At 37.5% G+C, this 25429-nt stretch overlaps 1 pseudogene; it reads right to left on the reverse strand.

Moving 5' to 3' along the window:
* Positions 1-1025: 1025 nt before the first annotated feature.
* On the reverse strand, positions 1026-24701 carry LOC143630048 (protein ZINC INDUCED FACILITATOR-LIKE 1-like; annotated as a pseudogene).
* Positions 24702-25429: the final 728 nt, after the last annotated feature.

Raw genomic sequence — 25429 nt, forward strand, 5'->3', positions numbered from 1 at the left:
GTTGTGTCACCTAGCTCGGTTCGTTAGCCTTCATTGTCTCAACCGGTTAATTATTAACCGAGAACTTAAATATATCGTTGGTTATAATAATATATTTATTGTTTGACTCGTACTCGTATTGTGTGTAACCGGATACTGTCGGATTTAGTTTCGGTGCTGATTACTCGTTTACTTTCCGCTGCGTATAATTATTAATTAATGAGATTAATTATTATTTGCCACGTTTATTGAACTGGTTTTAATAAACAAATTTTTAACTGATCACCACTGAAACCCAACACGAGTGTGCATTTGCATTTTCCTATCCTTCTCCCGACATGCTAATACGTTCAATTTCCGGCCCACTTTTATTCTCTTTTAATTCGCCAGCCCATCTACTAATCACCCTAGCATAATTCCTTGTAGCTTATTTATATCTATGATTTTAGCTTCCTGTATTAACATTGGCAAATTAAAAATCAAAAATACTTGTAATAATTGTTATTGTTAATTTGATAATTATGAAGGAATGGATTAATTACCAAGAATCCAATTAACGATACCTATAACATTTTCTTCTTAAAACCTTAATTAAAACACTTTTAAAACAATGACATGTATACCTCATTTAAAAAACAGTTGTAAACTTCTTTTTCTTTTTCCTCTTTTTTTTTTTTAAATGAATAAATTATTTTAGTTCATTTACATTAAAAATCATTTAAATATAAATATTAACCATTTGATAGTAATATTAAATAAAAACCAATTAAAAACTATTAAAAGTGTAAGAAATGTTTATATAATTTATATATACTAATTTAGAGCACATCACGCAACTTGGATTACCAGAAACAGTTCACTTGTGTGTTTCACAGTTGTTGTAAACAATGATAGTATCAGAAGTATAAAAATATAAAAGAAATGAACAAGGAATAGTAACTAAAACTAGAAGGCCCTTATGGTTAGCTTTAAATAAAGCACAAAAACATATAGTCCTTGAATTTTTCATGAAAAGTCAGATCTATTTAAAGTACGGATTTGCTGGTTCAAGCGTTCGAACTAGTAACGGTTTGTGATAAAAAAAACGGCTTGAAAGTCAATAGAATTCCAATTCCTTGGATCACATTCAAGAGGAAAAATATCATTTGGTCTCCTGAAATTAATAAAAAATATAAGCAAAATTAGTTTACATCCAACCTGTTTAATGAGAAAGTCGTGCTTTGGTTGATTTATAAATATGTTTAATTTAATGGGTCAGGTTCACGTTGACATGTTAACTCACTTACAACCTTTGTAACATGCTTATTACAACCTGTATACGAGTATAATTGATTCTAACTTGTTTACAACCCAGCTAGCGTGTGAGTTTTTTTTTCAGATAAATGAGTTAAATAGGATATGTGCACGCTACACGCCTTTATGTGCATCTTGTTAGGATTTATGTAACTGACACAAATAAATATATGGGCCGTGCCGGGTTCAGTGACTCAAGTTGCCAACCCAACATGATTGACACTACAGTCCTATCATTGTTGTTGTGATTATGATGAGATAACTCCGGAAGTAAGTTAAAAATGTTAGCTTTTCTTATATTATTCGCAAGCATTTTGAGATCCCCGATGAGTTGTATTTATTCACATAAACATTTAAAGAGAAATAATAGAATTTTCAAGTGAGGAGAATAATGAACATACCAAGAAGAAATGTTACATTTTGTCTCTTTTGGGACCATGACAAGCTGCAAATATAGAGTAGAGAGATTTAGTTTGACGCAAATTTGGGTCTAATTTGATAATTTAGTATAGACAGAATTAAAAATTTGGTCCTTTAAATATATGTGATTTGTGGATCAGGTCCTTTAAAAAGTTTATTTGCAGGAGGTGTCCTTTACATGATAAGTTTGTTCGATTTTCGTCCTTTTGACTAACTGTCATCCAAACACTCAGTTAAATATTGGCATGTGCTAAACATGTGAGGACATAAATGTAATTTCTACCTGCTTTAATAATTAATATATAAATATAATATAAAAGGTTATTAATATATAGATCAATTAAATAATTAATGTGGGTCCCACACCTTCATCCCCATCAACTCTCTCTTCTGGACATTCACCATCACCAAGACCCACCCACAACACAACCATCAGTTCACCACCTGCAACTGTGGCTCGTGGTTGCCGGAAATACGAATACCACCATCCTGTTTTATTATCTGATCGACATCCATGTCCCAACCTTAGCATCCCACGGGCACGAATGTTGTTCCTTCGGTTGCCACCAACCGGTGGCAAAGCTTTGACTAAGACACCGGGAGGGCCGGACTCAAAATGTATAAAAAAATTCACAAACGATGTGGGGGGGGGGGGGGGGGGCAGACTCAAATTTTCGGCCAAAAATGCCTAAATTTACATTACGTATAAAAAGTTTCGGGCGAAAACGGGTAAATTTACACCACTAAGCGAAAAAATGGGGGGGGGGGGGGGGGGGGCGGGGCCACCTCGGGCCCTAAGTAAGCTTCGTCGGTGCCACCAACAATAGGATTTGGGGAAGTTATCGAATTTACAGTTGGGTTTAGCAAGCTCACGATTTTTTGCCGGTATTATCGTCATAGGAGAAGTTAGATCTAAACGAAGCCACAAGTTAAGAAAACCCTAGATTGAAGAAAGATTTTGAGTTAGAAAACCCTATATCAGAAATGGTCGGCCCTCAATTCATCACAACAACAGACCGGAGTGATATTGGATTTGACGAATCTGGAGGCTCGAGAAGCATCAATTGATTGAGATGGATTTTGAAGTGAATCAAAAATGTTGTTGGTGGTGGTTGTGTGGTGGGTGGGTCTTGATGAGGGTTGATGGGGATGAAGGTGTGGGACCCACATTAATTTAATTGTATCTATAAATTAATAATCTTCTTATATTATATTTATATATTAATTATTAAAACAGGTGGAAATTACATTTATGTCCTCACATGTTTAGCGTATGCCAATATTTAACTGAGTTTTTGGATGACAGTTGGTCAAAAGGACGAAAATCGAACAAACTTATCATGTAAAGGACACCGCCTGCAAATAAACTTTTTAAAGGATCCGATCCATAAATCGCATATGTTTAAAGGACAAAATTTGTAATTTTGTATTTAATATACAAATCTAAGATTATAAACAATTGAGTACTTACAGTGCTCCTCCACATGCAGGACCAACTGCTTTGCAAAGTGACTGCAAAGTCATGGCTATACTATTAGCTGCACCTCTTTGGTGTGGTTCCTGTTATTCATTTACATTTGTATACAATTTTAATAACTTAGTCACATGAAAACATTGAAAAATAAAATAAAAGCTTTAGAATGGAGAAGGCACTAATGTTACCACAGCTTTATTTTGTAGCATGAGAGTGCCTGTTATCAAGGACTCCTGGTAATGTAAAAAATTAAAGTATTGTGATAGAGATTAAATAAAGGTACAAGACATATAAACAGTTAAACTACTTCAGTTAATTCACTTTAAGTCCACTTCACATGTTTCTTTTTCACCTTATTTTTCTAGCTCAAAATTTACTCATTTGCACATACATGGACTAGAATTATTATGTATACGCGTCACATTAAAACAAAAGTGAGGGCATCATGTCCACACCAAGCACCATTTATATATCTGCATATTAAATAAAGTAAAATGAAAACATGATGCAGAAAACATATGATCAATACAAACTTACTAATAACATGTTCTTGACGATCGATGCAAAGTTTAATGTGAAGGTGAGCGTGAAGCCTGATAATAACGATATGTATGGATACGCCATGAGCAGAGGTATGGACAAAACCTACACAAGAGAGAGCTGTGTTAACTTAGTTAGGTATGTCAAACAAACTACTGCATTATGAAAATTATGAAAATATATTTTGAAGAGGTTAATCTTTGTTTCAGATGTGAAACAGGTTGGATAAGGTGGAAGAGTAGGTGGGTCGATATACATGTGAATGAGAAAACGTTTGTTAGAGATGAGTCTTATTTACTTTATAGTTGGTGGTTTGGGTTTATCCAAATGGGTTGGTTACTTGTTGCGTCATATAATAGGTTTAGGATACGTTAGGGTTTTGATATCGGTTATGTACGTATAGATTGTTTGTGTGCCGAGTTTGTATTTTACGAGTTTGATTAATAATATTGAGAGAGCCGTGGTTGTGTTTAGCCACAAAAATTCGGTTGTTTGTGTGTGCTTGATCCAATTGAACACTGATTGTGTTTAGATTGTTAGCGTGCCGAGTTTTTATTGTGTTAGTTTGATTAATAATATTGAGATAGGGTCGTGGCTATGTTTAGTCACGAAATCCGACTGTTTTTGTGTGCTCAATCCAATTTATTTCCAACATATTTAACCTCTCCGCAAATCTATAGCTGCATAAAAAGTAGAATAATTATCTTATGTTAAGAAGAACTTTCGACGACATAGAGAAGACATTTAACGAGTCTATAGGAAACTTGCTTACTCCTGAGATGCGAGCTACATGGACGGGGCCACATAATTTTGGTGCAATTGGATATAATGAAGTCTGGAAAAGGAGAAGACCCACCCCTACAATAAGATTTATGTGATTAAAATTTGAACTTATGTAAAAATATAATTCTAAAACAATGATCAAAGAGAAAAGGAGATGAACAGAAATCATGGTTCAACCAACTTCAATGAAATAATTTCAATGTTGACTGTATTGTAAATAAAATTTCACATTTGGATTCAGTCCAACTTTGCCTGTGACAGCCAGGACTGAGCCAACTTCCTCGGTTGAATAGCTGAGCCCCCCTAAATTCTTAGGGCTCACAGCCCACAAAGAGAAAATCTGTTTAACAACAAAGTTATTTGAATGTATTGTAGAAATCACAGTAATAAAAACCATGGTAACTGTTTGATCATTTAAGGCCCGTGATGTGCAATTGATATATAGATTTTAAATCACCTCTGCGTAAGCGATCTCATGAAGGGAAAACACGCAATAGACAACGATAGAAGACATTAAAGGCCAGTTCATGAGAAGGCTTATTATAGATGAATCTTTATTTTCATATGTTTTTTCCTTATCATCATAAACACAGCAAGCAGACTCCAACTGATTTTTCTTATGAAAGTGTAACGTTTCCTGCAATTTAAAAAGATATTTTAAAAAAGTTCACGTCAAGAACATGAAATCAAACAAGACTACTATGTTAGAATGCATCCTACTGGTAGAATTAAAGAAATGGTAACTAGGAAATTGTACCGGAAGCCAAATTGCACCGATGGTGACAAAAAGTATGAAAATGGAGATACAAAGGCATGGTAACATATATGGAAATCTGTATCAAGTCACAGCTCCAAATTGTTGGCACTCCAAATTTAATTGCATAAACAACAACAAAACTTGGAAATAGTATCATCACTATCAAGAAATCAAGAAGCAAGACAAGGGGTAACTGTACCTCCCAAATAGAGAATCCTGAGACACCAGACTTGGAAATTTCTCCGCGGGCTAAATTAAAACAACCATAAAAAGATTATTATAAAAGATGCACATATTAATATAAGTACAATCAGAATTTCACTAAATGAAGTAACAATTAATATAATGAGTAATGCCAGAATATATTAAGCCCGCTTATATTTTTATGTTTTTGTATTTATATTTATTGGGTGCCTTAATTATGACCCATATTTGTATTGTTGTCCCTATATATAGGATTGTTTGGTTAATGGTTAATGAGAAATTATATAAACAGTAATTACCAAATGGCGTTTAGACAATTGTATTAAAACTTCATGGCCGGTTTGAGCGATCGTCCTACTCCTAGCCCAAAATGAAGGGGACTATTAGAATATATTTAGCCCATTTGTATATGTTAGTCTCATTTTGTTGTTTTATTCTTTTATATTGTAATTATATGCATTGGGCCTTTGTTGTTTGTTTTCGTTGTATAGGCCCAAGGGAAAAAGTGTAAAAAAGCCCATTGGGCATTTGATGTGACTTGCTTCTTATGCATGCTTCCCTATAAATAGGAAGCATGCTATGAGAAGTAAGTAGTTGATAGTGAATAGAAAACCTTTTGCCAAAAACAATATCTCTCTAACATACTTCCTTTCTCTCGGCTCTCTTTCTCTCTCTCTCTCTCTCTCTCTCTCTCTCTCTCTCTCTCTCTCTCTCTCTTTTTCTCTCTTTTTACATAAATGAAAATAACATCTCAAGATCCGAGACCGCTTAGGTGGCTTAGTGTGATTTCCGCTAGCACTAAGCTCGGTTGATCCAAGACTATTGTTAGATCCACCCGCCACGGGACCTACAATTGGTATCAGAGCTTCGTCTCATTAGTTGAAGGTTTTTGGATTACGACCTTGGGTTTTGATCTTAAGAAGAAGAAAACGAGTGTTCTTGACAAGAAAGTTCACAAAAACCTCAAAAACAAGAAAAATACAAAAAGAATCGGCAAAATCTTCATAAAAATGTCTTAGAATGTGTTCTTGGTAAAGATAGCAAGTGTTCAAGTTCTAGATCTAAACATCTTAAGCTCAGAAGTGGTAAATTTTGGTGTTACGGGTTGATTGAAGATTGTTAAAATTGTTAAGTTAATGTTTTCGCTTCTCATGGCATCAAAATCAGTGTACCTACCTTTGACCTTGAACTGACAAGTTTGGTGGAACAGATCCCAAGAAAGATTTCTTCTAGAAAACTGAACTTTTTCGCTTAAGAAAGTTTTTCCTTCACGTGGTTTTTCGCTTCGCTTGGTGTTTCGCTTCCCTTAGAATTTCGCTTCGCTTACTTTTTCGCTTCTCATCACTGTTCATCTCCACAACTTTTTCACTTCGCTTACTTTTTCGCTTCGCTTCACTGTTCACGTTTCGCTTCGCATAGAACTTTTTCGCTTCGCCTTATTGTTCACTTTTTCTCTTCGCTTAGTTTTTCGCTTCGCATACTTTTTCACCTCTCTCATTTTTCGCTTTGCAACACTGTTCCTTTTCGCTTCGCTTGAAACACTTTTTCACGCGAAAAAGTTGCCTGTGTTGATTTTTAAGCTGTTTGAAGGTTGCTAAGTGTTTGAGACTTCTGAAATCATGACAAGCACGGATTCTAAACTGTTGAAGGGGTATTTGTTGTTGAAAAACCAAGTGGGAAACCTACAAAGCCACCAAAGTATATGACCTTGGATGATAACTTTGCAGACTTCAAATGGAGATTCATGAACTATATCTCATTGACTGAGACTAATTTGATGTGATGTTTTGAACAAGCTCCTCATGTTCCCGTGACTCGCACTGATGCTGGGGAACAACTTAAGACTCCTGAAAACTATGATCAAGTAGACAGGGACCTGTTAGCACAAGACAAGAAAGCCTATCTCATTTTAACTGTTTGCCTTTCAAATAAGATCGCTGAAACTCTTCGTGAACACACAAGTGCCAAGGGTCTATGGGAAGCACTTGTTGAGAAGGTTGAGGGTAATGCTGAAATTAGGAAAAACAAGAAGGCCCTATTGAAGGAAGAGTTTAACATGTTCAATCATCGTCAAGGGGAAGCTGTGTTGGAATTGGTAAAGAGATTTGAGAAGTTGATGGTAAGAATTTGGGCTGCAAGTGTCAACATTGCAAATGCTGAGGTCAATCACAAATTGATGAATTCACTACCATACAGCTGGAGCACCAATACAATTACAATCAAAAGAACTACAAATCTGAATGCCATGACAAACAGTGATTTGATCTCCACCATCAAGTCATTTGAGATGGATGAGTAGATGAGAATGAATAATCATCTAAGTTCCATAAATCAAGCTGGAGTGAGTTCTGCTTCCTCAATGCCAACTACTTTCATAAGCAAGACTCAACAGAATGTGTATCCTGTGACCACTCCTAAGTACTCCCCGAGTGTGCCTTCACAACCAACTGCTTTCATCTCAACCAGCAATCCATCAGACTCCTCAAGTACAAGTTCATTTCAAAAGGCAGTCGACAGTGCGGTTTCCCAAGCATTAAAAGCTCAAGGGATTTCCTTATCCTCAAAACCTCAACCAAGCAAACCTTCAAGTTACTGTGAAGCTCTTCCCTTGCTGAACGACTCAAACATCGCAATAGTTCATGCTTTTCTGTCAAGTCACGAAGAATTGATGCAAGGAAATTTGTTGCCACCACAGTTTGAGGTTGGAGATTTGAGAGATATCAACCAAAAGGATCTTGAAAAGATGGATATCAAATATCAAATGGCAATGGCTATGCAAAGAGCCACAAACTTCATGAAGACGTATGGGAAGGATAGCTTCAATGATTCTGACAGAAAAATGATCGGGTTCGATAAGTCAAAGCTACGATGCTACAATTGTGGTGAGATGGGTCATTTTTCTCGAGAATGCACGAATCCATCAAAACCTGCCAATGATACTTGTGTGACTGAGGCGACAGAGGAAGAGAACACAGCAAGACTGTAGGTAAAAGGCATGAGGTGTAGAAGCCAAGCAGCTCATCTCTAAGAATTGGAGGTCATCCATACAAGGGCAACTCAAGCTCAAGCTCAAACTCAAAGGCCCTTGTCTCCCAATCTGAGGTCCAAATTGGTGTGGATTGGGATGATCAATTTCAAGAGTTGCAGAACCCTCTCAACATGGCAAGCATGGCTTTTACAGCAAACGAATGAGCATCCTCATCCACTGCTGCAAGTTCTGACGAATCACCTTCTGATGAGTTAAATAAAAATCTTTGCTCTCAAGCTTGTGTGAATAAAGTTACCTATTATAGATATCTTCAGGACGAAGTTTTGAAAGAAAACGCAAAACTTCGTCAACTAAATGCTGAGTATGTGAAGGCTGACAAGATATATGTTGAAAAGATTAAAACACATCACGATGATGTTGCAAATCTTAAACTTAAAATCTTTCAAGGAGAGCACAATGTCATCTATTACAAGGACATAATAAATAAATTAAAAGATGAAATTGAAAAATTGAAACTTGATCTTTCTGATAAACGAGAAAAAGAAAAACAAGTTGAAAGATTTGAAGCATCATCTGAACAATTAGATGATCTTATTGGAGTTCAGAGAAGTACTAAAGTCAAAACGGGGCTAGGTTATGATTACTCAGCGGTGCCTCCACCAATGAATTATAATTACACTTGCCTACCCCATTTTAGCTATAATACTTTTCCTGATGAAGAGATGGCCTATGGTATTGGTAAACTACCAAAACCAGTGAAATTTGTGTCTACTGCCTCTCCATCAATAGCTCAAATTCCATCATCTGATAAGTCTAACGTCAACGTGTCTTGTGTAGCAGGTGATGTAAGTGGTGATTGTGGGAAGGTTAACCAGGGTTGTAAACCAAAAGGAGAGTTAGAACCACGTTTTGAATCTTTTGTGGGTCTAACAAAAACGATTAACAATCCTGTCTGTAATAAAGTGTGTGAATCAATGTTAGGAAACTTAATGTCTAGATCAAAGGATGTATTTTGTGAATCATCTAGTGATGACAATTGTACAAATGTTTGTAATGAAAATGAATGTTCTTCATCCGATTCAGAATGTGAGACTATTTTTGATGAAACAATCGAAGCTAAGGTTGATGAAAAGAAAAGTCCTAGCTGTTCATCAACTGATCATCATTTTGAGAACTTAACTAAAGAGAAATCAAGTTTTGTAAATGAAAAACCTAGCACTTCCTGTAAATATGTGCCACCAAATAAAACCTCTTTTTCTTAAGATACAAATTACAACAATAGTTCTCAATATTATAATCAGTGTGATAATGCCTATTATTTTTCTCAACAGAAACCTAGGCATTCAAATTATTTTGCTTCAAAATTCTCAAATGTTCATCATTATTAGACAGATATAGGTTACAGACAAGTTAACCCAACCACATCACCTAATCCCACATATCTCAGTTATCAAGATATATATAATTGCATCAAAAGAAGATGTTGCTTTGTTTGTGGCAATCCGTCTCATCTTGCAAGACATTGCAAGAACTGGCATAAGCAACAAAGAGATTTCAACAGTAAGTTTGGTCATACATTTCCTAAGTATAATGCTCAAAACAAGAAAATGCCTTACCAAACTTACACTTCAGCCAGTGAGACAGATTTAAGACCTAAAAGAACCGAAAAACCCAAGAAACCATTTTGGCTAACCCAAAGAGAAAGGAAGCGGTTAGCTAAGGGATCTGAAGCTGAAAAGCCCAAGAACCCCTCAAAAGTTTTCTCAAAGACTAATCAAGAGGATTTTGTGGTTAAACCTAAACCAAAACGAAGGCAATCCAGAAAACCGTCTCAAAATCTAGGAATTCATAATTCAAGTTCCTCGAGGGATTGTTCTTCAGATTCTGATTCACCGAAGGATTACATTTTCAGAAATCATAAAATTAAACTTGGTGACTTTGTGTTTAATTTTCCCGAGAAAAGAGTGTCTCGGGAAACCCTCCACTAACTAGTTCTTCATGTGTGTAGGATCAGCCTGGACCGCCTGTCAACAGTATTTGGTACTTAGACAGTGGCTGCACCCGACACATGACAGGAGACGATTCGCTGTTGTTCGACATTAAACCATTCAACGGCGGTCACATTTCTTTTGCCGGTGACATTGGAGGAGAGATAACCAAACAAGGAAAGGTCTCGAATGGTACTTTGACATTAGATGAAGTCAATCTAGTGGAACAGCTCAATCATAACCTGCTCAGCGTCTCTCAAATCTATGATAAGAAATTTTCAACCCTATTTACAGAAAATGAATGTCTAATTTTGAAACCAGGTTTTAAAGTACCTGAGGAGTGGATTATGATGCGTACTCCGAGGCACAACGATGCCTACATTCTGGACATGAGAAGCAATTATTCCATGCGTTCTGCTTCTTGCTTGATGTCCAAGGCCTCGGAGAACGATTCATCTTTATGGCATCGACGTTTGGGTCACGTTAACTTTAAGAATTTGAATAAGTTGGTTTAAGGTGACCATGTGAGGGGTTTACCAATAAAATCTTTTCACTGTGAAGAAAAATGTCTATCTTGCTCTAAATTCAAACAGCACAAACTCCCACATAGACCCAAAACCGTCAATTCAGTAAATTCCACTCTTCAGTTGTTGCACATGGATCTTTTCGGTCCAATTCAACCAATGGCAATAGGTCAAAAAGTCTATTGTCTGGTTATTACTGATGACTTTTCGCGTTTCAATTGGACATTTCTATTAGGGCACAAGGACGAGACATCACAGTTTATGCTTAGGTTTATTGTGTTGGTTGAAAATCAAACTGACAAAAAGGTGAAGTGCATCAGAAGTGACAACGACACAGAGTTTTGTAACAAGGTGGTGAATGAATTCTGTCACAACAAGGGAATTATTCATCAACTCAGCGCACCTTACACTCCCGAACAAAATGGGGTGGCTGAAAGAAGAAACCGTACTTTGGTGGAAGCCGCTAGAACAATGCTCTCATATTCCAAACTACCATTAATTTTCTGGGGTGAAGCTATCAACGCTGCTTGCTTTACCCAGAATTGTGTGCTTCTGAACAAATGACTGAATAAGACTCCGTATGAAGTCTTTTATGGAACCAAGCCAAGGGTCAACTACTTTAGAACGTTTGGATGCCCCTGTACCATACTCCAAACAAATGCTGGAACAACCTCCAAGTTTGCTGAAAAGGCGGATGAGTGCTATTTTGTTGGCTATGCTGCCGACAAGTGTGCTTATCGGGTCAACAACAAGAAAACTGGAGTAATCTTGGAGTCTTTCAACATTGATTGACAAGAATTGAACCCTACCGATGCAACAATGGTCCTGATTGGATGTTTGATTACGAAAGCCTGTTCAAGCAATTTCTTGGAATGTACATGACACCAGCTGCATCAACGGTTTCCCCTGTTGTTTCTCCACCTATTCAACCAGCTGATGATCAGTCTATCCTGATGCATGCTGTTTTGAAAGACCTAGGACATGTTGACATAGATGCTGCTGCTGCACCCATACTTAATGTACAACCAATGGCTAATCAACAAGCCTTGGTTAATGATGAGCAGCCCTCTGCCGAAACCACTAAAATGACAGTTGTTGAAGACACGACTGATTCAGATTCTGATTCATATGTGTCAGCCGACAACAATCAAAATGATCAAGTCGATCAAGCAGAGCCACCTCCTGCAGAACCAAGTGTGGTGGAATCTGTCCCCACACCTCCCTCAGAAGAAGACAATCAAGGTCCTGCAATGGAGGTAGATGCGTCAAACATGCAGGTTGAACCAAATCCAAATGAGACTTTTGATAACACCAACACAACTTCTGTTCAAGCCATTGTTGTCCCATTTTATGACAACCTATGGGAAGGTCCTATTGCTCCAGAACACTTGGTCAGTCAAGAAGAAGATGAAACTGATCCTCAACCAAGTGCTTCTGTCCCTGCAACCACTGTCTTCCATCCCATAGAGAGCCTGACCATTCAACTTGAGGCAACACCAGTCGAGCATGTCGAGCAAATTCCACAGTTACCAATTCATCGTCGACATCCGACTGAGAACATCATTGGAGATCCGTCCGCTGGCATCCAAACACGCAGTACTTTCGGTAACATTAACAGATGTCTTTTTGCTTGTTTTATTTCACAGGTGGAACCTAAGGACTACAAAGTCCCACTGAAAGACAACTCCTGGGTAGAAGCCATGCAAGAAAAGCTGTTACGGTTCAAGAAGCTAAATGTTTGGAGGCTAGTGAAGAAACCAGAAAATAAAAGGCCGATCAGAACGAAATGGGTGTTCTGAAATAAAAAGGATGACAAGGGGGTGATCATTAGAAATAAAGCCCGGCTTGTTGTACAAAGTTTTTGGCAACGTGAAGGTCTTGATTACGATGAAGTCTATGCACCGGTAGCCAGACTAGAAGCAATTCGCATCTTTCTGGCATACGCCTCGTACATGAACTTCAAAGTGTATCAAATGGACGTGAAGACTGCTTTCTTGTACGGGAAAGTAAAAGAAGAAATCTATGTCAGTCAACCTCCAGGCTTTGAAAATCCAACTCATCCTGATCATGTTTACCGCCTTGACAAAGCACTTTATGGTCTTCACCAAGCACCTCGTGCATGGTATTCCACACTGGCTGATCGTTTAGTGAAGAATGGTTACAAGAGAGGAATCGTCGATCAAACTCTCTTTGTCAAGAAGGTGAACAGTGATTTGATTTTGGTACAAGTTTATGTCGATGACATCATCTTTGGGTCCACGAATGAGGATCTATGCAAGGAGTTCTCTGAGGTTATGCAACAGCGATTTGAGATGAGTTCCTTAGGGGAGATGACTTTCTTCCTGGGCTTACAAGTTGAGCAAAAGAAGGACGGGACTTTGATTCACCAAGAAAAGTATGTTCAAGACATTATTCAGAAATTTGGTTTCAAGGACTCATCATCTTTCATGACACCAATCGCCACGTGACCTATTCTAGCTCCTGATCCATCGGGAAAACCAGTCGATCAACATATGTACAGGTCAATGATTGGATCCCTGATGTATCTCACTGCAAGCAGACCGGACATCATGTTCCTTGTTTGTCAGTGTGCCAGATATCAGTCTGACCCGAGAGAATCCTACATGACGGCTGTCAAGCGTATTTTCATATACTTGAAGGGTAGACCACGTTTGAGTCTTTGGTATCCAAAGGAATCTCCCTTGGAACTTCATGGTTACACCGACAGTGATTATGGGGGACGCAACTTGGACAGAAAATCTACATCGGGTGGATGTCAATTCCTGGGAGATCGATTAATCTCATGGCAGTGCAAGAAACAAGTCACCGTGTCCACCTCCACAGCAGAAGCCGAGTACATTGCTGCATCCAGCTGCTGCTCCCAAGTGATTTGGATCCAGCATCAGCTGCTGGATTACGGTTTGAATTTCTATGGATCCACGATCAAATGTGATAATGAGGCGGCCGTTGCTATTGTTAAAAACCCGGTCCAACACTCAAAGACTAAGCACATTGACATCCGAATACATTTTATTCATGATTGTTATGATCGTAAGCTTGTCGACATAAAAAGGGTCCATACTGACTATAACTTTGCAGATCTCTTTACAAAAGCTTACAGTTGTGCCCGATTTTTGTTTCTCGTTGAGTCATTGGGCATGATTTCTTTTGAGTAAATCTTATCTCTTAGGCTTTAAAACTGTAAATATTTTTCAAATATGTCACAATTTTAGAGGGAGAAAATGAGTTAACTTTAACTCACCAAAAAGATTTTAAATTTACGTTTAGTAAAACAAAAATCAAGTCACTTGACTTAACAAAAAGATTTTAATTTTTATATATAATATTAATTTCATCCTTACTCCCATTTAAGAAAATCTTAAGAAAACTTTAAAAGTGTTGTCCTGCTTAGAGGGAGCTCCTTCATAGAGGGAGTCCGTTATTTTAAAATTTTCAATTAAGAATTTGATCCGACCCTTTGTAAAGTGATAGTACGTTGGTATGTAATGATTCTAGCTCGTTAAAAAATAGGGTAGAACAAAAGGCTACAAGATCATTCATAGATGTGTAGGTAGGCTTGACAAACAAGTAAGTGTCGGGTGATATAAACTTAAACTAATGTCGTTGCCAGTGGCTATACGTTTAAGAAGCGGTTGTATGATTCTGTGAAGTTATATTAATGAAGGCAAAAATATAACTATACATGTCATACCCAAGCCTCTCTTTACCTAATCACAGTAGTCTTATGAAAGTCAGTGTCAATTTTAATTTTCATTAAGTCAAGAAAAGAGTCAAGTAAAAAGTCAAGAAAAGCAAGAAAAAGAAAACAAAAGAGTCAGAAAAACAAAAGAAAAAGAGTCAGAAAAGGAGTCAGTCCTAGGAATTTTAACTTCTGCTTTATTTCTTCATTTATTTTCGACTCAAACCTTGGACTTTCTACGTTTGTAGTCATACAAGATCTGATTGTTAAGGCCCTGAGTCTTCTGCTTTGTTTTATTTTCTTTCTTTTGTTCAAGCCTTGGACTTTCTCTGCGCGATAATATGGTATTATCCGACCTGATTGTTATGGCCTGAACTTCTGCTTTATTTTAATCTTTCTAGATCGAGTAAAGTGTGCAAAGCACAAAGTGTCATGTGTACAGTGTACAATAAGTCCAGTATGTTAATAAGAGTACTATGATCGACTAAGAAAGGTTTAAGTCAAGTTGAGGGGATATGTTAACACAAAGTAAGCCTGAGATATGATGGAATCAGTAACATGTCTGATTAAGTAGGGATGACATAAGCACCGTGCCTAATCGAACCTCAAATGTATCACTCTTGCATCAAAACACTTGTCAAGTTAAAGAGAATGACGATATCTACAGTCAATGATGAACTTGTGTCATAATAATTTCAAAATGGAAACGCAATCTAGGGCTTTGCAAATCAATATGATTCCATGTTGTGATCGTTCTTTGTAAATTAACTAAAGAATATATCTCTGTAAATTAATTAAATATTATGTTTTAAATTCAAAATATTTTAAATTTTCTTTTATTTTAGTGTATTTTGTTTTGTTAAGTACCTGTACAGTATAATACTTTCATTTTTATTTTTAATTTTTATTTTCATTTCTATTTTTAAAAATTTTCATTTCTATTTTTATTTTTATTTTATTTTTATGCTTATGTTCAAGAGATCGTTAGTGCAAAGTTTAACAAGTAACGGACCGACAAAAGAAAATTATAAAAAGAAAACAAGTGCTCGGATTCGATGGGTAAATGTTTTTCGGGTTTGAAAATGCTAATATTTTTATAGACCGAGGACTGAGAGTGTATTTTCGGTGAATACTTGCGATGTTTTGACCTTATCGCGAGATAGGCTGACCCTATATATATGGAAAACCAAAATATCTTTCACTATTCACCAAACATTTTTACTTTTCACTCTCTCTTTTCTCTCTCATCTTTAAACCTTCAAACCCTAAATTCTCTTCAAATCTTCAACGATCCGTCCTTCCATTATCAAATATGCTGTTGAATCCTGATTATCCTCCCTCGGTATATCTTCATAAACATCACCGTTCATCCCTTCCTTTCTGTTTCTGGGTTCTCTTGGATCAAGACGACGGTTCTTATGAACCGTCGGCAAGATCTAAGACAGATATCTTGCTTTCTGATGTTCTCTTGGTCATAAACAGTGATTAGGGACCTTAGATCTGTGATTATCATCATTATTTGTTAGTTTTAGACTTAGTTTGTGTTCAGTTTGTAATTATAGGGTTCGTTCAGGTGTTCAAGGGCTCAATTGACCAAGCAAACCAAAGGGTTTCTGGTCCAAACTTTCCAGAAACCCAATTCAGGGCTGACGTCATTAATGGATGGAAAGAGAAACAAAAACTGACAAGTTGAACTTTTTCGCATCAAAGGTTTTTCGCTTCTCTTGTTTCGCTTCGCATGCCCATGCGAAGCGAAATGGTCTTTGTTTCGCTTCGCATGACCATGCGAAGCGAAATGATCTCTGTTTCGCTTCGCATAACCATGCGAAGCGAAATGACTCCTGTTTCGCTTCGCATGACCATGCGAAGCGAAACTGGACCCCAAGCGAAATGGCTCTTGATTCGTTTCGCATAACCATGCGAATCGAAATTGGATCCGATGCGAAAAAGTCACACTTGGCATATTTTTCAGAAATTTTGGACTAAAGCTACTGGACTGTTTATGAACTAAAGGACTGTTTGATCTTTTGGACTATTTTAAACTTAATCTTTGTACAAATTGAACTTAGCAACTTATTAATTAACTTATTAACTTATTAAAACTAAAATGTACATATTTAAAACTTATATATCTATATAACTTATTTGTTTTGTTTGTGTCTTGATGATGATTCTTATGATCACATGGTTTAATTTCAGGGTCACAGTCTGTTTTGTGCTCTCGAGTTACCAAAAGCCAAGAAGGATAAAGTATTCACCTCAATGGTCAAGGGGCTCAAGCAATCACCCCTTGTACATGCTATTATAGCCAACCCAGCTATTTATTACAAGTGGCTTTTGGACTTCTGGGCTTTTGCCAAGATTGCTGATGATTCTTTGTCCTTTACTACAAATGTTGCCGGAAAGGAGTTAACTATTACTGAATCAGACATTAGACGAGCGTTAAAGATTGAAGATGAGCCTGATTATACATATGAGAAGGGAGACAGAAAGAAGTTGGAGGATTTTGTGATGAGTATGGGATACAATACAGAATGGAAGAGTTTGGAGAAGAAGCATCTCCCACCATACTGGAGATTTCTGTTTTACATCGTGACTCACTGCTTTGCAGACATAAGAGGAGGGGTTGATAGCATGAGTACTGACTGGGTCCGCATTATGTTTGCACTGACGACTCGAAAGAAGTTCAATTACTCTCGAAGATATTCCTATGCATGTTGAGGAATATCAGGAGTGGAGCCACATGGCTTATGTACCTGAGGTTCGTACAGATGCTCCTGGATGATCTGATCCCAGATGTTCCAAGGCCGGGGTCAAAGAAGGCTAAGGACAAGAAGTCATATCCCGAGCCATATTATGTGCATGAAATCAAGACATCAATCTTTGGTGTGTTGCTCAGCACCAAAGGAAGAGGACATCAGTATCAAGGACCAAGACCGGGTCCTAAATTTGGACTGTTTGAGGAAACCGAGCCTGCTGGGGATGAGGCATCTGTTGAAGGTGAAGAAGAGGATGAGCCAGAGGTCGAGGGTGAACACGATTCTAGTGACGAGCCGGCTAAGGACTGCACAAAAGCCAAACACGATCTAAAGAGGAAGAAGGCTGAGAAGGGCAAGGTTATAGAGCTTGATGAGGAAGAAGAAAACCAGCCACCTTTGAAGCGTTTGAGGAAACTTGGGGACTCCCAGAAGTCAACCTAGTTTCTTGTCAAGATTCCCTCACAAGACAAACCATCTGACCAACCGAAAATCACCAAAGAAGCCTTAGCTCAAGCCCTCAAAGCATTAGACGTAACCAAAATCCAAATTCCCACCTACAAGAAGCCAAAGACTAGGAAGAAAACCAAAGCCAAGAAAACCAAAACCCTACTCCACGACTCACCAGAATCCTCACCCGAACCTTCACCAACAGACCAACCCATATCAACATTCCTGCCCCAAATACCATCCTCACCACCCTCACCACCACAAAAACAAACCCAACCCGAACCTTCTCAAGTCATAACACCACCTACCCAACCAACCTCCTCCATATTCACTTCATCAGTTTTTAGCTCACCAATCCAAACAACTAGCTTATGGAGCCAAACCATTATAACTTCCCCAACCCAAACCATCACACCACCTATGACACAACCAACACCACCCACCTCTACAACTTTACCAATCCTTACCCAACCCATCACCCTACCTTTACAAACAACCACACCACCCACAGTATCCATCACACCACCTTCCACAATCATCTCACCCAAACCCATAGCCCGAGGGAAGTCTTCCACTCCTCCAGTGTACGCCGGTCCTATCCTTGATAGGATCTTCGCACTGGAGGAATCCAACGCTAAGAGGGCGGAGCGAGAGATTGTGCTCCTCAAGTTTATTAAAGAAATGAAACAGAAGGCGGTGGAGGATGAGGAAGAGAAAGCGGCTCTACGGGAGAGGATAAGGGTGTTGGAAGAGCAAAAGGAAGCAAGCGACGCACTTGCTGAAAATCAGAGATTATTGACAAACACCTTCCACACCCGAATCCATAATCTGCAAGTGCTTATGAATCATGAAGCCTCTGAAAACGCAAACCTGAGAGCAGATAATTCAAAACTTGGAGACAGATTGGCCACTCTGGAAAGAAACTTGCCATCTGCAAGTGCTCTCAGGACAAGTCTTAACAAGAAGATCGAGGATGCCACTTGGAAGTGGGATGTTGAGAGTGAGGCCACAAATTCAAGAATTACAATCTTAGAGAATCAGCTCGCTTCATCCGCTTCCCTCGATTCACTCAGAGCCGAGATGGAGGCGATTCAAGAAAAGGTGATGGAACACGATCGTCTTAATGAGCTCCAACTGAAGACAAACGAAGAATTGGTGAGCAAATACCTAGCGGCCTCATACCTCATGGGTATTCATGAAGATGATTTTCATGGTTTGGAGGATAGGCTTGATATGGTTTTCAGGAGCTGGAGAAGGTCTGGTGAGACTTCTCAGGCTGGTGGCTCACAGCCTACCGCAGGTCCGAGTGTGGCCTTGCGAGGAGTTAGGATGGGAGCGTCTGAAGGTGAGGCGACTGTTGGTCATTTGGTACAATAGGGCGGCCAGTCTAGCGGTGTTGGTGGTGGAAATGATGGTGATGACGAAGATGAAAAAGAGGATGATGATGAAGAAGAAGATGATGACAATGATGACGTTCATGATAGCTTCGATGATGATGACGATAGTGATGATGAGGGCGGAAATGGAGGAAATGGAGGAGCCGAGGCAGCAGGAGGTGGAGGTGGAGGTAACACTCAATCACCTCCACACACTCAATATGAAGTTCAAGACCCTGCTGCTCACGACTCGGCCGGCAAATGACATGTATAAAGATTTATTTCCTGATGACTTTGCAGGTGTTATGGATGACTTTATTGAAGCAAGAAAGAACTTGGAGCATCTTATTGATCAAAATACAGAGGAAGGGGTTGAAGATGACTACATAAACTACTCGCCCAATCCCGACACTCCTCTTGCTCAAGTTCAAGCTTCAGAGAATCCTGCTGCTGATACCGTCTCCAATCCAACTGAAGACTTGACACAAGAACCACCAAAGAGGAAGAGAAAGAATCATATTGTGTCAAGTCGTGCATGCGCTTGCAATCTCATCTATCCTTACCACGATGAATCGCTAATTATATACACGAAGTATAATAAGGAGAACGCGTGTTGGGCGATTAGGCGGTATAGTGGTGATCTGATTTATCTCAACCACCATGAGCTGAAGTCATTACCAGAGCTTGACATTAATTATCTTTGAAAAGCTCTAGGCCATGGTACGGTTGGAAGTACATTGGATAGTTAGATTCCAGATTATCTTCATCGTCAGTCGAAGGTCGACTACAGAGACTTTGAGCTGAATAAGGGTCGAAAGTACAAGAACCTAAGGGAAATAGACCCAGCCGCCAGGGAGCCACGAACAATGTGGAGATACAGGGCACTAAAGAATTATCATATCATCTACCATGGAGAGCCCTTTATTCCCAACATCCTCCGAGACTTCATTGGCTGGGAATTCGACAACACAACATGGGAGGCCGTCATACGCTGCAAAGATCTGCCTGAAATTCACGTATTTGACGAGCACGAGCTTATGGGGCTGCACATAGAAGACATCAAGAAGCTCTACAAGTCACCCCTGGGAACCGTCGAGGACATTGGTCGTCAAAACATAGACCGGATAGTGGAAGCCTTCAACAAATTTGTTAGAAGAGTTGTTGAACTTCCACTACCCGAGGACGGCTGACTGGATTACGACACCGACGGGTTTCAATACTAAAGACTAGAGGGAAATTGTTAGTCTCATTTTGTTGTTTTAGTCTTTTGTATTGTAATTATATGCATTGGGCCTTTGTTGTTTGTTTTGGTTGTATAGGCCCAAGGGAAAAAGTGTAAACAAGCCCATTGGGCATTTGATGTGACTTGCTTCTCATGCATGCTTCCCTATAAATAGGAAGCATGCTACAAGAAGTAAGTAGTTGATAGTGAATAGAAAACCTTAATATCTCTCTAACATACTTCCTTTCTCTCGGCTCTCTCTCTCTCTCTCTCTCTCTCTCTCTCTTTTTACATAAACGAAAATAACATCTCAAGATCCGAGACCGCTTAGGTGGCTTAGTGTGATTTCCTCTAGCACTAAACTCGGTTGATCCAAGTATTGTTAGATCCACCAGCCACGGGACCTACAGTATATATGTTTATTTGGTTAATGAGAGATCATGAAACATTACAACCATAAACACTTTTACAAAACATACACACACACATTATATAGGGTGTGTGTATGCATGAGTGGCATATACAAAATCTACAAAATCTTGAGTTTATTTCAAGGGGCTGATCTTATTTAACTTTTTTTTTTGGCATGATTCAGATAACAAGATTACGTTCCTCTATTATCAGTATTTTCTATAAATGGGTATCCGACCCCCCAATTCATCACAAGACGGCAAAACCTTGCAATCTTGACACATTGTGATTGGCATTCTGTTTGGCAATCCGTTTTTTTTTTCTTGGCCAACTCATTATTTACCATGTGCCTTGCAAAATTTAAAAAAGGTAAATAAACTATATCGCCAAACGATTTGGTGATCGGTCATTGGTACTTCACATCTCTAGGTGAAGAAGCTTAAATGTAATTTTGGAAAGAAAAAGAAAAAAAATGACGTGACATGGCAAATAATGACTGATCACAACATTACTACCCCTTAATTCTAAGTTTAAAAATTGGACATAAATAGCCTTCTTTCGGTCAATCTTCAAGATGCTACTGCTACATGGCAAATATGGAATGCATCCATAGCATGTCAAGATTGTTGGCTCAATTGTTGTTTGGCTCGTAAACGGTCCAACCCAAGAATTAAAATGGGTTATTAAATGAATTACATAATGACCATATTATGGTTATTAGGTTTCTTGTTAGCTAAGTTAGAGTTAACATTATAAATATGAGCAACCAAGTTAGGGTTTGTCAAGAGAAAAACCAAGTTAAGGTTTGAGAATTATAATCATTTTTTTGAGTTATATTTTCTGATTAATAAACGAGAGTTATTCGTTTAGTTGGTGTTTGATTATCGATTTGGACTTGAAACATAGAAGTGGAGATAAAAACCTGTGCAAGGAAACCACCCAATGATGGGCCAAGTACCAGTCCTATGCCCAATGATGTACTAATCTGAAACAGATGATACATTTACAAATAACAGATAATGTTCAGATATACTTTTAGTATATGAAATCATAAATTAAGTAACTTTCCCCACCCCTGAACACACAGTTGAAACATACATATTTTCTGGCTCTACATGTTATTCATGCAAAAATTATGACAATTTAAGAATGATAATAAAAGGAGTCACTGCTTACGGCTGACAATCCTAAAGCTTGATGTTCTTCTCGAAAACGTTCACTTGCATATGCCTATTTGTCAACACATAGAGGAACAGAAACAGATCAGATACTATCAAAGCAAAGAAGTTAAAAGTTTCTGAAGCAACAAAATATAAGCATACTACCTTTATCGTTCCAAGTAACCCGCTAAAAAGGCCAATAAGAAACCTTGTAACGATAGCCATCCAATAGTTGACACTAAAGCCAAAAAGTGTGTTGAAAATAGCCCTGAAAAAGAAGAAAATTACAAACATTAGGAGCACATTAGGGATGAGGTGTACACAAATCACAATGGTTTGTAAGTAAAAGTCGTTACGAACAGTGTTGATGTGCTCATAAGAATAACCGGTTTTCGACCATATCGATCAGCCACTACTCCCCAAAAGACAGATGTAAGTGCCCTTCCAATCATATACGCAGACCCTTCATAAGATTTGAGAAACATGAGGAATTAAAGTGTATTAAATGGTAAGAAATGAAATACAATGAATAAAAATGGTTACCAACAAAGCGTGCATAGTAACTAATGTCGTCCTCTTTCTCTGCAATGTTAAAGTCCCTTACCTACAATAATATATCAACATAAAGAATTTAAAATCTGAACTCATGAAAAGTGAGAAACAAAGTATACACATAAATGAACACACTTACCATGAAATAAATAAACGGGAAGAGAGACGAAATTGGGAGTGCTGGAAAAACAAAAATTCGAAGTTGTTGTCAGATATTGTAGCATTTGGATTTCTTGAAACCAATAATAATAATAATAATAATAATAATAATAATAATAATAATAAAACACGGATACAAAGATCAGAATAAAATAGGAGTTCAGCACATAAATACAAATAAAATGCTGCAATGTCTCAATCTGTTTGTATGTTTATAGATTTATCCTAAGGAAACTTAGGGACAATGTCTGTTGGTTGTAATTTTGTGGCAGTTGTTGGTAAGTTAAGTTGCCACCACCTTATTCAATCAAACCTAATTCATCGTCGTTACATCACTTTTGCGGCAATTTTCATATGAGTATCGCTGTTGCAAATTATTAAGTTTTTAGTAGTGGAAAAGATAACTTTTGTTACCGTGTTTATCTATGATGATTTTATTTTTATTTTTGATGCTATGCTTTTACAGTAGTTTTGGTTACAAGCTATTCATGTTATGTGGATGGTACAAGTTACAAGTTTATATGTTACGCGGTTTAGTGTTCACTGTTCACTGAATAGGTAAATTCTGGGTGTCGTAATGATGAATCTGGTTCAGGCTTTTTATCGAACAGGTTTTCTGCTATTAACTTGGCTACACTGTTTAAATGTAATCACAGAGAAAGTTACTGTATTTCTTAATTGTATCAGTTTGTTATGTTTATATTATAAAGAAGATAGTAGTACAAAATATATAGATGAAAAAAGTTGACTTTAAAAAAGGAAAGACAAATAATCATAAAGGGAATGCCACGATACATATTGCTGCCATTTTGCTGTTGTGATCTCACAAATAACAGAAAGATGTCAAAACTGCTCCCTTGATATTTTATTATTTTTCTAACAAACACAACTACGAAATCTGTTCGATCACAGAATGACAAATGGGCATTAATTGGTGCACATCTACCGCCACCATCGTCACTTTATGGGTTTCTCTCATTTGAGAAAGTTTGTACGCATGAAACTTTTCGATTGGCAATGGATAAACAAATAATTTTGAATTACTTCAAACATTGTTAAACTCGTTGTGGCCATAAAACTGTAGGAATTGTTTGAAAAAGAGATAACTATCTTGTCTTTGACTTTGGCATGATTGTATCAAAGTGTTGATAAGACTTTACATTTTCAACCAGTGAGAGATCAAATCTGACGACGGATGACAAAAATAAGATAACAGATTCGTTAAAGAAAAGTTCATGCGAATTCTTTGAAACATTACATACAAATAATTATATGGTGCGCGTGGTTTTCTATCTAAAACTGGTTTATATATAAATGACGACTAAATATTTAACATGTCAACACTAATATTTGAATTTGAAGTTAAATTATAATCCAGGAAAAAAAAATAACATTTACGCATAATTTATTTAATCAAGAGATCATACCAAGCCATACAATTCTTAAATTTATGTAATCAGTTTTAACTAATCTCAAATTATTAAAGTTAATAAACAAAAATACTAAAAATTGATCGTTAAATAATAAAGATAATTAAGGATATATATTATTACTCACCAACACATAACATCAAGACCCATACATAAACCAGCTCTTTGATGGGCAACCCAGTTTGTATTCATTTATCTTGATCCACTTTGCAACCCGGACAGTTCTCGTGGTGTACCGGATCCAGAAGTTTGTCTTTGAGTTTGTTGTTGATCGCCATTATAGCCTTAAATCAAGCTCACACCAAGCCTGCCAGCACTCGGCTGCCTTCTGTGCTTCAAAGATGGAATTCAATCTCAAATACAACCTGCAACCTTTTTATATGGGGGGCAAGATGTGGAGAAAAGAAGCTGAGTTTTGACCTTAAAATATTACTATAATATATAATAATAATAATTATTATTATTATTATTTTACCTTTGTTTTCAAAAGATTATCATTTTGGTTGACAATTAATGACAAATTGGTCTATATTTGGAACACTGTTTAAGCTGGCCAGCTGGGATACCCACGCGTTTGAATAATAAATAATATTTAATGCTCGTGATTTTCACTAATTGGTGTTAAAAATTTTGCTATCTTTTTGCAAAATACCTGATTTACTTGTATGAATAAAGAACATATATATTTGTAATTAACTATTTAGTTCACCCAACTTATTTATTTTATAAAAAAATATTTTGCAAAATACCTATTTCGCTTATACGAATAAAGAACAGGTGGTATACCCTATACCCTTCCGGTCTTCAAAGGAGATAGTTATGAATTTTGGAAGATCAGAATGAAAACTATCCTGATATCTCACGATCTTTGGGATTTTGTGGGTACTAGATACAATGAAGCAGATGGTGATCGCCCTAGGTTACGAGAGAATAAGAAGAAGGATGCAAAATCCTTGTCCCTATTCCAATCTGCTACTGTGCATGATGAAATTTTCTCTCATATTGCAAGAACCTAAATGTCTAAACAAGGATGGACACTCATGCAAAACGAATGTCAATGTGATTCTAAAGTTCAAATAGTGAAGTTGCAGTCCATAAGGGAGTTTAAAACTATTCAGATGAAGGAGGGAGAACCAGTGGCTGATTTCTTGTCAAAATTTATGAAGACAGTTAATCAAAAATGATTTTATGGTGAGGCGGTAACGAATCAAACAGTTGAAAAGTCCAAAGATCATGTTGATGGGGTCATGTTGTGGCTGCAA

The sequence above is a fragment of the Bidens hawaiensis genome, unplaced genomic scaffold (genome assembly GCF_021521415.1).
Source record: "Bidens hawaiensis isolate Kalapana, Puna unplaced genomic scaffold, B.hawaiensis_p1.1 tig00005523_1, whole genome shotgun sequence".
NCBI lineage: Eukaryota > Viridiplantae > Streptophyta > Magnoliopsida > Asterales > Asteraceae > Bidens > Bidens hawaiensis.